This window comes from Kogia breviceps, chromosome 18 (assembly GCF_026419965.1).
Source record: "Kogia breviceps isolate mKogBre1 chromosome 18, mKogBre1 haplotype 1, whole genome shotgun sequence".
Taxonomy (NCBI): domain Eukaryota; kingdom Metazoa; phylum Chordata; class Mammalia; order Artiodactyla; family Physeteridae; genus Kogia; species Kogia breviceps.
In genome coordinates this window covers 32,562,980-32,577,326 of record NC_081327.1, presented here as the reverse complement: position 1 = coordinate 32,577,326, position 14,347 = coordinate 32,562,980, and positions in this window count along the sequence as shown.

Below are 14,347 nucleotides of genomic sequence, written 5' to 3'. Positions count from 1 at the left end.
GGGCTTAAGTCACATTAATAAAAGAATAAAGTAATTATCACACTCTCCTCTGCCTTGGTCAGACCTCTCCCAATGGTGCCAAGTTCTTGTTATGACATTTTATGATAGGTTTTGTCAACCTAAAGAATGGGTTTTGATGCCAAAAGTTATTATGACATTTTAGGATGGATTTTGTTAATAAGAGAAGAGAGAGCAGGATGGTCAGAGGCTCCAGGCCAGACATCCCTGGGGTCCTCAGCTGTCTCTCCTGCCATGAACTGAGGAAGAAATGATTTAATAAGGGGGACATAGCGCCTGTACTCAAATATGCAGGGCATTTGTTTTCTGGCTCTGGCGATCAGATGCAGGCCTCTGAACAGAAGGTACACAGTTTATCGCACGATACGGAAGAGTACTGTCACACCGAGTGCTGTCCCACAGTGGAATAGGTGGCCTGGGAAGGGCATCAAGATCTGATGAGCCAGTGAGACCCATAAGCAGAAAATCATTCCATATATGTGATGTACTGTGACAAACTCTAGACACACAGTGGTGTTTCAGGTAGGCTTTGTCTCTGCCCTCACAGGGGCTTCACAGAGAAGACAGACCAGGAAAAAAAAAAAAAAAAAAAACGTATCTAGTTTTAACTATAAAGTATGAAATGTACTATAATAAGAACGAGAGTGCAAAGGAGCCCATCCAAGGGGCTCCTGCCCCTGTCTCTGAGTACAGAGAAGGATTCCCAGAGAATGAGAATATGAGACTAAAATAGTGAATGAGAATTAACTGAATAAAGAAAATAGGAGAAAAAGAAGATTTTCCCCTGAGAGGAATGCTCCTTCCCAAATACAGTTCCCTGTGACCTCCTTCACATATGTGACCTTTATGAACACCAAGGAAAACAGCCCATTGTTATGTTATCTATTGCTGCATAACAAGCCACTTCAATGTTTTGTGGCTTAAAACAACAATCATTTATATGCTCATGATTCTGCATCTTGGCTGAACTCACACAGGAATGTCTCCTGGTTCGCCTGGGCTCACTCCTGTGGCTATAATCATCTGATAGCTCCACTGGGATGGACTGGCCAGATGGCCTCGGCCAGGGCACCTTGGTTCTCCTCCACAGCCTCTCACCCTCTGGAAGGCTAGACAGAACTTCCTTACTCGGTGGTCTCAGGGCTGCATTCCAAGAGGGCAAAGGAGGACGTCTTAAGGCATCTAGGGGTCCAGGCTCTGGAACTCACACAGCATCATTTCTGCCCCATTCTATTGGTCAGAGCATGCCATAAGGCCAATTCGGATTCAAGCAATAGGGAAACAGACTCTTCCTTTTGACAGGAGGAGCTACAAAATACTGTGGCTCTGTTTTTCAATCTACCATAAGTATGGTGAGAAAACCCAAAGTGGAAGGAATTAGGGAAGATTCCAGAGAAGAGATGGAGCTTGAGCTCGGTCTTAAAGGACGAGTAAGATTTTGTCGAGGAGAACAGGAAGAGTGCATAGCATTACAATGACATGGAGGTGTCAGAGAACATAGGTGACCTGTTTGAAAAAGAACACAGGGGTTGGCTCAGGGGACAAAATTGTGGGGAAAGACCCATCAGGAGAAGAGCATCATCACACCTAGCAGTGTCCCACATGCATTTGGCTGCTCATGATACGATTAATAAATACTGACTGCATCCAATCAAGGACAAGATCACGAAAGCCTCTATGGTAGATATAGGAGTTTGCCAAGAGAAGATTTTTAATCAGGGCAGTTAGGCAATGAGAGTTCTCCTTGCTTATCCGAAATGTCATTTCATAGACACTGCATAAACTAGCATCCAAACTATTTTGTTCCTGTGGATCTGGTCAAGACCTTTAATCATCTGTACTTTCCGTGGCCCCTGACTTGATTATCTGTGTGAATTCTGGATCTTTGTTTTGATCATATCAATTCACTCCGAGTAGAGGAGAGATGTAATATCCTCAGCAAGCTGCAGAGACCCCATCTGACATGAAAATGGACACTGAAACATGAGGACCATGGTGAGAGCAGGTATGAAGGCATATGGCTAACATCTAATCCAACACACATTATCTCCCTCCAGTTGGATTCACACAAGATTTTTTTTTATTTGCCTCAATCAGTAGAAAGGAGATATTTTATTGCCAACAGGCTGGAGAGAGAAAGAAGTGGGATTGAAATTCTGGAACTCATCAACTTTGGCAAAGCCATAATAGCGGTAACTTGCGACTACAGTGGTAGATTGCTCAGGGTCACATGGATCAAATGATTTAAGCCACTAAGAACACAGAATAAACATTTGCTCATATCTGTGGTTGCTCTGTGAGCAGGACCTTACATGACTCACGATGAAAGTGTAGTCATAAAAGACCACATATTATTATTGTATGATTCCTTTTACATGAAAGGCCCAGAGGAGGCAAATCTATAGAAACAGGAAGTAGATTAATGATCGCCTATTACTATGAGGAGGAGTGAGGAGAAATGGAGGGTAGCTGCTAAAGGACACAGGGTTTCTTTGGGGGGTGATAAAATGCTCAAAATTTGATTGTGTAATGGAGCAGGACCCTATGGGGACTTCCTGGGACAGACCCTCCCCCCCACTCCCCACCATGTGCTCTGCCTGCCTCTTTTTTTTTTTTTTTAATATTTATTTATTTGGCTGCACTCGATGTCAGTTGCATCAGGGTCTTAGTTGCGGCACGCAGGATCTTTAGTTGATTTTTAGTTGTGGCATGTGGGATCTAGTTCCCTGATCAGGGATCGAACCCAGGCCCCCTGCATTGGGACCGTGGCGTCTTAGCCACTGGACCACCAGGGAAGTCCCCTGCCTTCCTCTTGTTTGTAGAAAAACTTTAGCCTTCTAGGCCTTCCCCAAGTTCCAAAGAATAAATTTAATAAGAGAAGTAAGAAAATGCAGGAGCAAAGGAAAGCAGTCAAGCAAGACAAAATAATAATAGTTTAGCCATTAAACAAAGTCAAGGCCCTTCAGTTCCTCTTCAAGGGCTATAGATAATCTTCTGAGCCAAATCCTTTGAGTTGTTTTGCAGATACTGAAACCCCCACCAGGTGGGAGAAGTTAACTGCGTGCTGCCCACAAGCACGTAGACCCCAGACCAGCTGGAACCAAAAGATTTATGATGTTGACTCCCCGTTACCTCACCATCAACCAATCAGAAGAATGTCCATGAATTGATCACATACCCTGCAACCCTCTCCCACACTCTATCTTTAAAAATCTTTCCCCGAAAGCCCTTGGGGAGTTCGGGCCTTCTGAGCATTAGGTGCCTGGACCCCTTGCTTGGTTGGCCCTGCAATAAACACTGCACTTTCCTTCACCACAACTTGGTGTCAGTAAATGGGCTTTACTGTGTGCAGCTGAGCAGACCCAAGTTTGGTTTGGTAACAATTGTGGTGATGGTTATAAAACTGTGTGAATACATTAAAAATCATTGAATTGTACACTTTAAGTGGGTGAATATATGGTATGTGAATGATATATCAATAAAGCTGTTCCAAAAAACTAAGTTAAATTAAAGAATAAACTCTCTTTTCACGCAAATCCTGTCATTTGGAGGCTGGCTGGCAACCATCCTCTAATCTAACCTTTATGCTCAGAAAGTCTTTTCAAAATCAAGGGGAGATATGGGACTTCCCTGGCAGTAAAGTGGTTAACACTCTGCACTTCTACTGCAGGGGGCACAGGTTCGATCCGTGGTCAGGGAACTAGGATCCCACATGCTGCATGGTGTAGCCAAAAAAAAAAAACCCAAAAAAACAAAAAACAAGGGGAGATATATTCTCAAGGCAAAAATGAGTATAATAAATATCTTCTGCTTCCTAATGGTGCCCTTTGTTTGTTTAGCCCAAAGGGAGCAGCTATATAAATGCAAGTCAAGAATCCAAGCACTTGATAGCAATCAGCTGGAATTTACATCATCCAATTAATCTCAGTGCTGGCAAAAACTACTGTCTTGTTTTGTTTCGTGGGGAGAAGTAAAATCTCTTGGAGGTGGGAAGAACTAAGACCTGTTGATTCAATGCGTTTTGTGTTAGGTTTGCAAGAAAGTGATGACACGTTCCTGGGCCTCAGGTTGACTATATTTTGCTAAAATAGGGAGGAATCCCTCAGGGACACACAGGTCTGGGGCTACTTGTGCTGCAGGGTGGATTCATCACTAAATTATCTTTCTAACAAAGGCTAATTACCTCCTATGTTATACAAGACCTCGAAGACATAAAATGAATGAATCTAATGTCCAGCCAAGACTTGAGCTGAGAGTCAGCAGGATGGCACCTGCCAGAGGAGCCTCTTGGGTGGTCTACACAGACAAAGGTGAGCATAGGCAACCGTGATCACATGTACCCCTTGGGAGGGCTTTCACACACCATGGTCTTATGTGATACTCTTCTCAGTCATTGCCAGGAATGATTTTAATTACATTTATCTGCATATGAGGAAACTGATGTTCAGGAACATCAGAATCATATAGTGGACAGGGCTTAGCTTCTGTAGACATAGAGCTCCTCATTCAAATGCCTTAAATACAAAGTATTGGCCCAATGACTTTTGGCAAGTTTTTACACCTGAGTTTCAGTCGCCTCATCTTTATAGTGATGATGATCATGCCTCTCCCATAGGCTTGTAAGAACTAGAGGAGAATTTATTCACACAAGTACATACACACATATGCACATATACACATACATGCACATGCACAAACATACATGCACACAGAATGTCTGGCACTTCTAAAGAGTTTAGCAAGTGGTTATTAAACTGTGGCCTCTGGAGTCTAACCCCTTGGGTTAAAATGCCAGGCCTGCTATTTGCCAAAGCTAACAAATGCAAGAAGCTTGGCTTCTCTGTGCCACATTTTCTTATCTATAAAATGGGGACAATAATAGCAGCTGACCCACAAGCTTGTTGTAAAATTTTAAGATGATAAAAAGCATATAAAGTCCATAATAAATGGTCAATAAATGATGGAGACAAAGAGGATAATGATTAAAAGTAATGATTATCTTAACTCTGAAACAATTTGTTCAGGGTCACGTAACAGGTTTAAGGTGAAAGTGGGCTCCAATCCTAGGTCTTCTGACTTTAAATACTGATACTTTTCCATTACTAGAGAAGACCACAAAGTCAAGAGAAAGGGTGTGAAATATTTTCAGATCCCAAAGGGTCTTTGGTGGCAGAAAGGATGTCAGCAACGTTCAAGAAACAATAAACTCTTCTTAAAAAATAGAATAGAAGGGAACACTTCATAACTCATTGGACAAGACCAATATTGTTGCAGTGATTCCAAAGCTAGATAAAGACATGACAGAAAAAGAAAGAAAACTACAGACCAATCTCTTTTATGAATATGGACACAAAATCCTCAACAAATACTAGCAAAGTGAATCCAACAGCATATAAAAATAATTGTATATACTATAACCAAGTGAGATTTATCCCAGGAATATAAGATCAGTTTAGTATACAAAAACCAGTCAAAATTATATACCATATATAGAATAAAAACAAAAAACACATGAACATCTCAATAGATACATTAAAAGCATTTTAAAAATCCAATACCCTGGGCTTCCCTGGTGGCGCAGTGGTTGAGAATCCGCCTGCTGATGCAGGAGACACGGGTTCGTGCCCTGGTCCGGGAAGATCCCACATGCCGCGGAGCAACTAAGCCCGTGAGCCATGGCCGCTGGGCCTGCGCGTCCGGAGCCTGTGCTCCGCAACGGGAGAGGCCACAGCAGTGAGAGGCCCGCATACCGAAAAAAAAAAAAAAAAATCCAATACCCTTTCATGATAAAAACATTCAACAAACCAGGAATAAAAGAGAACTTACTTCTTCAACCTGATAAAGGACATCTGTGAAAAACTCATAGCCGATATCATACTTAATGTTGAAAGACTGAATGCTTTCCCCCTAAGATCAAGAAAAAGACAAGAATGTCCACTTATATTCAACATTGTACTGGAGGTACAACATCGTACCAGGGCAATTAGGCAAGGAAAAGAAATAAAGACATCCAGATCAGAAAGGAAGAAGTAAAATTATCTCTGTTTGCAGATGACATGATCTTACATATAGAAAACCCCAAATAATCTGCTTAAAAACTATGAGCTAATAAACAAGTTCAGCAAGTTGAAGGAAACAAGATCAAGATATAAAAAGTAGTTGTATTTCTATACACTAGCAGTAAACAATCCAAAAATAAAATTAAGAAAAAAATTCTACTTGTAATAGCATCCAAAAGAATAAAATACTTAGAAATAAATTTAACCAAATAAGTGCAACACCTATACACTGAAAACTACAAAACATCGTTGAAGTATAAGATCTAAATAAACAGAAAGAAATCGCATGTTCCTGGATTCGGAGACTCAATATTGTTCAGAGAGCAATAGTCCCCAAACTGATCGACCTGTTCAACACAAGCCCTACCAAAATTCAGCTGGCTTTTTTGCAGCAATTGACAAGCTGATCCTAAAATTCGTATGGAAATTTAAGGCACCCAGAATCCCCAAAACAATCTTGAAAGAGAACAAAGGTGGACTTTTTAAAGACTCACACTTAATTTCAAAACTTACTTCTAAACCACAGTAATAGAGACAGTAATGAAACAGGAGGGAAGGGGGCAGGGCACAACCTTTAAAAGAATGACATAGCCCAAGGACACGACATAAACTGATTAGACCAGACAGGTCCAAAATGGTGCACCAGTCGACTTCCACTAGACCTTGAGTCTCAGGATAGCTCATTGTAACACATCAGCAAGCTAAATGACACATCCACAGGTTCCAAGACCTACCATAAAGGTCAAACAGTGGGTGGTGGGGCTTCCCTGGTGGCGCAGTGGTTGAGAATCCGCCTGCCGATGCAGGGGATACGGGTTCGTGCCCCGGTCCGGGAGGATCCCACATGCCGCGGAGCGGCTGGGCCCGTGAGCCATGGCTGCTGAGCCTGCGCGTCCGGAGCCTGTGCTCCGCGATGGGAGAGGCCACGGCAGTGAGAGGCCCGCGTACCACAAAAAAAAAAAAAAAAAACAAAGTGGGTGGTGGCCCAAATTCTGTAAATTCCCACCCCTTCCCCAAAATAGCTGGAATACTCTTCCCACTCATTAGCCTATGAAATTACCCACCCCTATAAAAACTGACAACCCTGACTTCCCTGGTGGCGCAGTGGTTAAGAATCTGCCTGCCAATGCAGGGGACACAGGTTCGAGCCCTGGTCCGGGAAGATCCCACATGCCGCGGAGCAACAAAGCCCGTGTGCCACAACTACTGAACCTGCGCTCTAGAGCCCGCAAGCCACAACTACTGAGCCCGTGTACCATAACAACTGAAGCCCATGCGCCTAGAGCCCATGCTCCACAACAAGAGAAGCCACCGCAGTGAGAAACCCATGCACCACAACGAAGAGTAGCCCCCACTCACCGCAACTAGAGAAAGGCCGCATGCAGCAACAAAGACCCAACGCAGCCAAAAATAAATAAATAATTTTTTAAAAAAAAACCCTGACAACCCCATACGCTGGGGCCACACTGGCCTTCTGTGATGGCCCACACTCTGTCTGTGGAGCGTGTTTCTCTCTAAATAAATCCACTTCTTATCTATCACTTTGTCTCTCACTGAATTCTTTCTGTGATGAGACATCAAGAACCTGAGCTTCATTAAGTCCTGAGACCAGGTGTGTGATCTCAATGAAAAGGCTTTGGGTTCAGGGACTTCTCTGGTGGCTCAGTGGTTAAGAATCTGCCTGCCAGCCACTGTGGAGAACATTATGGAGGTTCCTTAAAAAACTAAAAATAGGGCTTCCCTGGTGGCGCAGTGGTTGAGAATCCGCCTGCCGATGCAGGGGACACGGATTCGTGCCCCGGTCCGGGAAGATCCCACATGCTGCAGAGCGGCTGGGCCCATGAGCCATGGCCGCTGGGCCTGCGCGTCCGGAGCCTGCGCTCCGCAATGGGAGAGGTCACAACAGTGAGAGGCCCGCGTATCACAAAAAAAAAAAAAAAAAAAAAACTAAAAATAGAATTACCATATGACCCAGCAATCCCACTACTGGGCATATAACCAGAGAAAACCATAATTCAAAAAGACACATGTACCCCAATGTTCATTGCAGCACTATTTACAATAGCCAGGTCATGGAAGCAACCTAAATGCCCATCGACAGACGAATGCATAAAGAAGATGTGGTACATATATACAATGGAATATTACTCAGCCATAAAAAGGAACGAAATTGGGTCATTTGTAGAGATGTGGATGAATCTAGAGACTGTCATACAGAGTGAAGTAAGTCAGAAAGAGAAAAACAAATATCGCATATTAACACATATATGTGGAACCTAGAAAAATGGTACAGATGAACCGGTTTGCAGGGCAGAAATAGAGACACAGAAGTAAAGAAAAGACATATGGATACCAAGGGGGGAAAGAGGCAGAGTGGGGGTGGGGGCGTGATGAATTGGGAGATTGGAATTGACATGTATACACTGATGTGTATAAAATGGATGACTAATAAGAACCTGCTGTATAAAAAAATTAATTTAATTTAATTTTTTTTAAAAAAGAGGGCTTCCCTGGTGGCACCGTGGTTGAGAGTCCGCCTGCTGATGCAGGGGACAGGGGTTCGTGCCCCAGTCTGGGAAGATCCCACATGCCGCGGAGCGGCTGGGCCCGTGAGCCATGGCCACTGAGCCTGCGTGTCCGGATCCTGTGCTCCGCAGCGGGAGAGGCCACAGCTGTGAGAGGCCCGCGTACCGCAAAAAAAAAAAGAATCTGCCTGCCAATGCAGGGGACATGGGTTCGAGCCCTGGTCCAGGAAGATCCCACATGTCGCGGAGCAACTACGCCTGTGTGCCACAACTACTGAGCCTGCACTCTAGAGCCCACGAGCCACAACTACTGAGCCCATGTGCTGCAACTACTGAGGTCCGTGCGCCTAGAGCCCGTGCTCCGCAACAAGAGAAGCCACCGCAGTGAGAAGCCCGTGCACTGCAGTGAAGAGTAGCCCCAGCTCGCTGCAACTAGAGAAAGACTGTGCGTAGCAACAGACCCAATGCAGCCAAAAATAAATAAAATTTTTTTTAAAAAGACTGTGGGTTCAAGTCCAAATCTGAGTTGCATAGTTTCAGTGAGGTACTGACATAAAGATAGACATATAGATCAACGGAATAGAATTAAGATTCCAGAAATAAATCCATACATCTATGGTCAACTGTTCTTTCAACAGGATGCCAAGACCATTCACTGGGGAAAGAATAGTCTTTTCAGCAAACGATGCTGGAACATCTGGATAGCCACATGCTGAAGAATGACGCTGGACCCCTACCACATACCATATATAAAAATTAACTCAAAATGGATCGAAGGCCTAAATGTAAGAGCCAAGATCATAAAACTCTTAAAAGAAAACATAAGGCCAGCATGGGAGGGCGTCCTTATGGCTAGAATGGGAGCTCTCAGGCTTTGACCAGGTTTACAATGGAGCTATGTTACAAGACCAGTGCAGTCTATTTTGTGCAGGATAGTTGTGCAAAAACTGTGTTGGTCATGTGACTGAGTCACAGAGCTATTGCAGCTGGTTGTGTATGGCAGGAATCATTTTCAACTCAGTTTTGATATGATTGAGGGTTTTCTGCCATGATCACAAGGCACTCATATACCTTGATCCCTCCCTTTTTCCCTATCATTATCTATTTTCCGGAAAGTATATAAAGGTGGTCATTTATATTTTAACCCTCATCTAGGTCATTCATTCATCCATTCATTTATTTATTTTCCTAGTGCTTTCAATAGCCCAAGGTCAAATAATTTGCATATTAAGCTTCAATTTCCTTATCCTTGTTAGGAGACAAGTCTCCCCAGATTTCTCACTTTCTTCAAGGTCTGGGTCTTCTAAGCAAGATATGTTTGAACGGCAATCAGCTTTGGAAGCTAAAGACATGTATCTCATGAGATATTTGGAGATTATCTCTCCGGAGATATCACAAGGTAATAAAGGTAAGACTTTTCCTTCCCTCTCCCCCAGTGGAAACTTGCTTACATTCCATAAGTAATCTCTCTCTCCACAGGGGAAGATGGACAGATCACCAGTTTCCTAATTTCAGGGTTCCTCTCCTATGGGGCACCCCTCTGCATGAGCAGGTAACCTCCAGCCTTCATCACCTTTCCCCATGGAGCATGGGGCAAGGGGAAACACTGCCCTGGCAGCTGTTTGGGCTGTGAGTACTAAATCATCTGTGTCTCTGACCCAAGGGTCTCATGTCTGCTGTAAGTATATAAAAACTGTAACAGGCTAACTCATAAGCTTACAAATAAGGTAAAATCCCAGACTTTTCTCAATTTCTGACTTAAAATTTTGTAAAATGGATAATAGCAGAACGAACACTTTAGAGTTTTCATCAAGACCATATGAAATAATGCATGTAAACACTCAGCTATTATTAGTCAGCCACAATGCCTTACTATATTTATTAATTACTCTACTGGAGACACAAAATTAAGTACTAGGGACACAGTAAGAAGCAATAAAAGGATTTGCTTCTTAGATTTCTGTCTGAAAACCTGAGTTCGAGTCCTGGTTATGCATTAACCAGTTTTGTGACCTAGGACAGTCACCAGAGCCTTTGTATTCTCATTTGTAAAATTAGAATATTGGAAGAAGTCAACATGTAAAAGATCTATTCCAAGGAACATTAGACTCATGAGATTATTCTTGGGGGAAAAAAAGCGTTCCATGGACACAAGAGTCAGGGAAATTTTGCATCTTATATATCTCCCCTAGAAATCTATAATGCATATAGTAAAAACTCTGAGAAGCCCTCAGAAAGGAAACCTGTTTAACTTGAATGAAGCCACAGTTTCCAAAAGTAATTTGACCACAGGACCCTTTTTCCTCATGACAGCAAATTAGCATCCCATGGATCATATCGTAGGAAATACTGAACTAGGTGATCTAAGTTTCTCCAATGTAAACAATCTTCTGTCTCTCTGTCATCATTACCTACATCTAATGTTTCTTTCTGTAATTTCAGACTCAGGTGTGAGTGGGTATGGTCTTCTTGTTGACAGGGGCCACATCTGTCACTTCTAAGTCACAGGGCATAAGCAACTGACAGGTCAGTATTTACACAGAGCCACACCAGTAAAATATATACCCATCAGCAAGTGCACAAAAACAATGATATTGGAAGTTTGTAAACGAGCTTCCCAACACACTTATTGCCACCAACACCCTGTTTTCCACTGTTCCCAGGAAGCCTTTTCTTTAATAATCAGATGGAAAGAAAAGCTTGGAACCAGAAGGCTTTTTTTTTTCCTGCCTTCTAAACAGCTAAACCCAATAAGAGTAATGGTCTAGAACCTGGATGATTTGGATTCTAATTCTGCCAATCCATGAACTCATTTTTGATTTGAAGCAAGTCATCTTCCATATCGAATCCTGCACTTTCCATCTGGAAAGTGAGGGAGTTAAGCGAGGTGGTCCCAGTTTGAGAGTTAAGCGAGGTGGTGTCTGTGTTCAAACCCAGTTTGTTTCCTTCTGAGTAAATGGCATCTAAAGGCAGTTTTGATCCAGCAACTCCATGGTTTGGCCGTATAGCCTTCGGTAGTGGCCATCTGGTACAATGGAGTGTGTAGCAACCTCTCTACCCTCCAACAAGCAATAGCTGGAGATGGGAACATCTCAAGCCCATCTGGGTCTTTTCAAGGAGGCGACACCACACCCCTCATGGTCAGTGCCCACACTGAGGTTACCCTCACTCTTTGGGACATGCTCTCTCCAGCTTTGGGGACAATCTGTGTCCACTGAATCAATGACTTGGACTATTGCAATCCTCATATTTTCTTTATTTTTTAATAATTAAAAACTCAACAAGAACCCTCATTTAAGTTATGCTAAGGGGTTTACTTCAACCCACAAAATCTATGAGAGCTATACCTGGGCCTGGAAGTGGAGCCAGACACAATAGCTTAGATTAAGGCAGGAGAATAGCTTCAAGTGTGAAGTTAAAGTTTGTCCTGTGTGTGTGTGTGTGTGTGTGCGCGCGCGTGCCTATCTGTCTGTGATGGTTCAAGCATAACTTAGCTGGGAGAACTAAGTGCTGTGAATGCGCACACTGTCTTCTATTTTTCCAAACTGTGCTTAGGAGAAGCTCAAATCCTGTTAACTACTGAGCACAGGGAACATCTCCCCAGTGCAGCTGCTAGCCTTGGCTTTGAGGTTGCTGACTGCACCCCTCTCCCTGCCCTTCCTGTTGTCAGCTGAGTGAGGTCTGGGGCTTGTCTGAATCTCCTCACCTGGTCAGAACCACACAGTTGCAGGAAGAGGAACACTGAAGACTTCATTGGCTCTGACTTTACCAATCTGTGACCTTGAGACAGGCATGTGACTCTATGGGTCTCAGATACTTTCTTATTCTGTACAAAAGGTCTGATAACCCTGCCATGAAAACATCAGGCTGCTGGTGGGACATCTCTTGCCCCTTCCCAATTTGTGCTGTAATATCTGAGACCACCTTGACTTTGTCTGACTATCTGCACCTCGTTCTCTGATGTCTTCCAGTCTTGACAAGTGCTGCTCTTTCATCCTGGTAACATCCTTCCTTTTTTGCTTAATAAACTTGTACTCATTCTTCTAGGATCAAGTCAAGTGTTTCCTCCTCCAGGTGTTTTTTTAACATACATTTAAAAAATTTAAGTATAGTTGATTTACAATATTAATATTAGATTCAGGTGTACAACATTGTGATACAATATTTTTATACTCCATTTAAATTACAAAACAATGGATATATTTCCCTGTGCTATACAACATATCATATCCTTATTGCTTATTTATTTTATACATAATAGTTTATACCTCTTAACCCCCACTGCTATCTTTCCTCTCTCCTTTCACTCTTCCCGCTTGTAACCATTAGTTTGTTCTCTATATCTGTGAGTCTGTTTCTGCTTTGTTATATACATTCATTTTACTTTCTTAGATTCCACATATAAGTGATAATATAGAGTATTTGTCATTCTCTGACTTATTTCACTAACCATAATACCCTCTAGGTCCATCCACATTGTTGCAAATGGCAGAATTTCATTCTTTTTATGGCTGAATAATATTCTAGTATATAAATACCGCATCTTGTTTATCCTTTCATCAGCTGATGGACACTTAGGTTGCTTCCATATTTTGGCTATTGTAAATAATGTTTCTATGAACATTGAGGTGCATGTATCTTTTCGAATTTGTTTTCGTTTCTTCATTTTCTTTCAATTCCAGCAGTGGAATTGCTGGATCATATGGTAGTTCTATTTTTAGTTTTTTAAGGAACCTCCATACTGTTTTCCATAATGGCTGCACCAATTTAAAATCCTACCAACAGTGTACTAGGGTTCCCTTTTCTCCACATCCTCACCATTTGTTATTTGTAGACTTTTTAATGATAGCCATTCTGACAGGTATCAGATGATATCTCATTGTGGTTTTGGTTTCCATTTATCTAATGATTAGTGATGTTGAGCATTTTCTCATGTGCCTATTGGCCATCTGCATATCTTCTTTGGAAAACCCAGGTGGTTTCTCCTGATATCCCAGGTTGGGTGTCTGTTTTGCACTCCTCTGGCAGTGGCATCTGCATTTACATTTATACTTAGAGAACCCCAATTCACAGTTCTGCCCTTCAAGACGCTCACAGTCTTATGGCAGATGCTGCATCATATTCTTTTATATTTGCCCTTTTTTGCAATGTCCTCCTAGGGTGGTGATATGTTTTAGAAGGATCCTGCTAGCTGCTGTAAGGGGAATTTCTTTTTCTTTTTTTTTTTTTTTTCCGGTACGCGGGCCTCTCACTGTTGTGGCCTCTCCCGTTGCGGAGCACAGGCTCCGGATGCGCAGGCTCAGCGGCCATGGCTCACGGGACCATCCTCTTCGCGGCATGTGGGATCTTCCCGGACCGGGGCACGAACCGGTGTCCCCTGCATCGGCAGGCAGACTCTCAACCACCGCCCCACCAGGGAAGCCCAAGTAAGGGGAATTTCTTGAGGGGCAAGACAGAGTCCAACAGTCCAATGAGAGGAGGGGTTTCTGGTGTGACCCAAGAGAGGACTATGATGATGTGACCACGTGGATGAGAGGAAGGTGGCTTCTACTTCCTGTGGTAACGAGAGCTGGGCCTGAATCCCAGCTCAGCCCCTCCCTGGCTATAGACTTTGGGCACCAACTTCTTGGCATCATTGTGAGGAATAAACGAGGGAATAAATGTTTAGTAGTAGTATTCCAGACATATTCTGGAGATCAACTGGGGAGTGTGGGAGGTGATGGAGAGCTGGATCAAGGATGACTC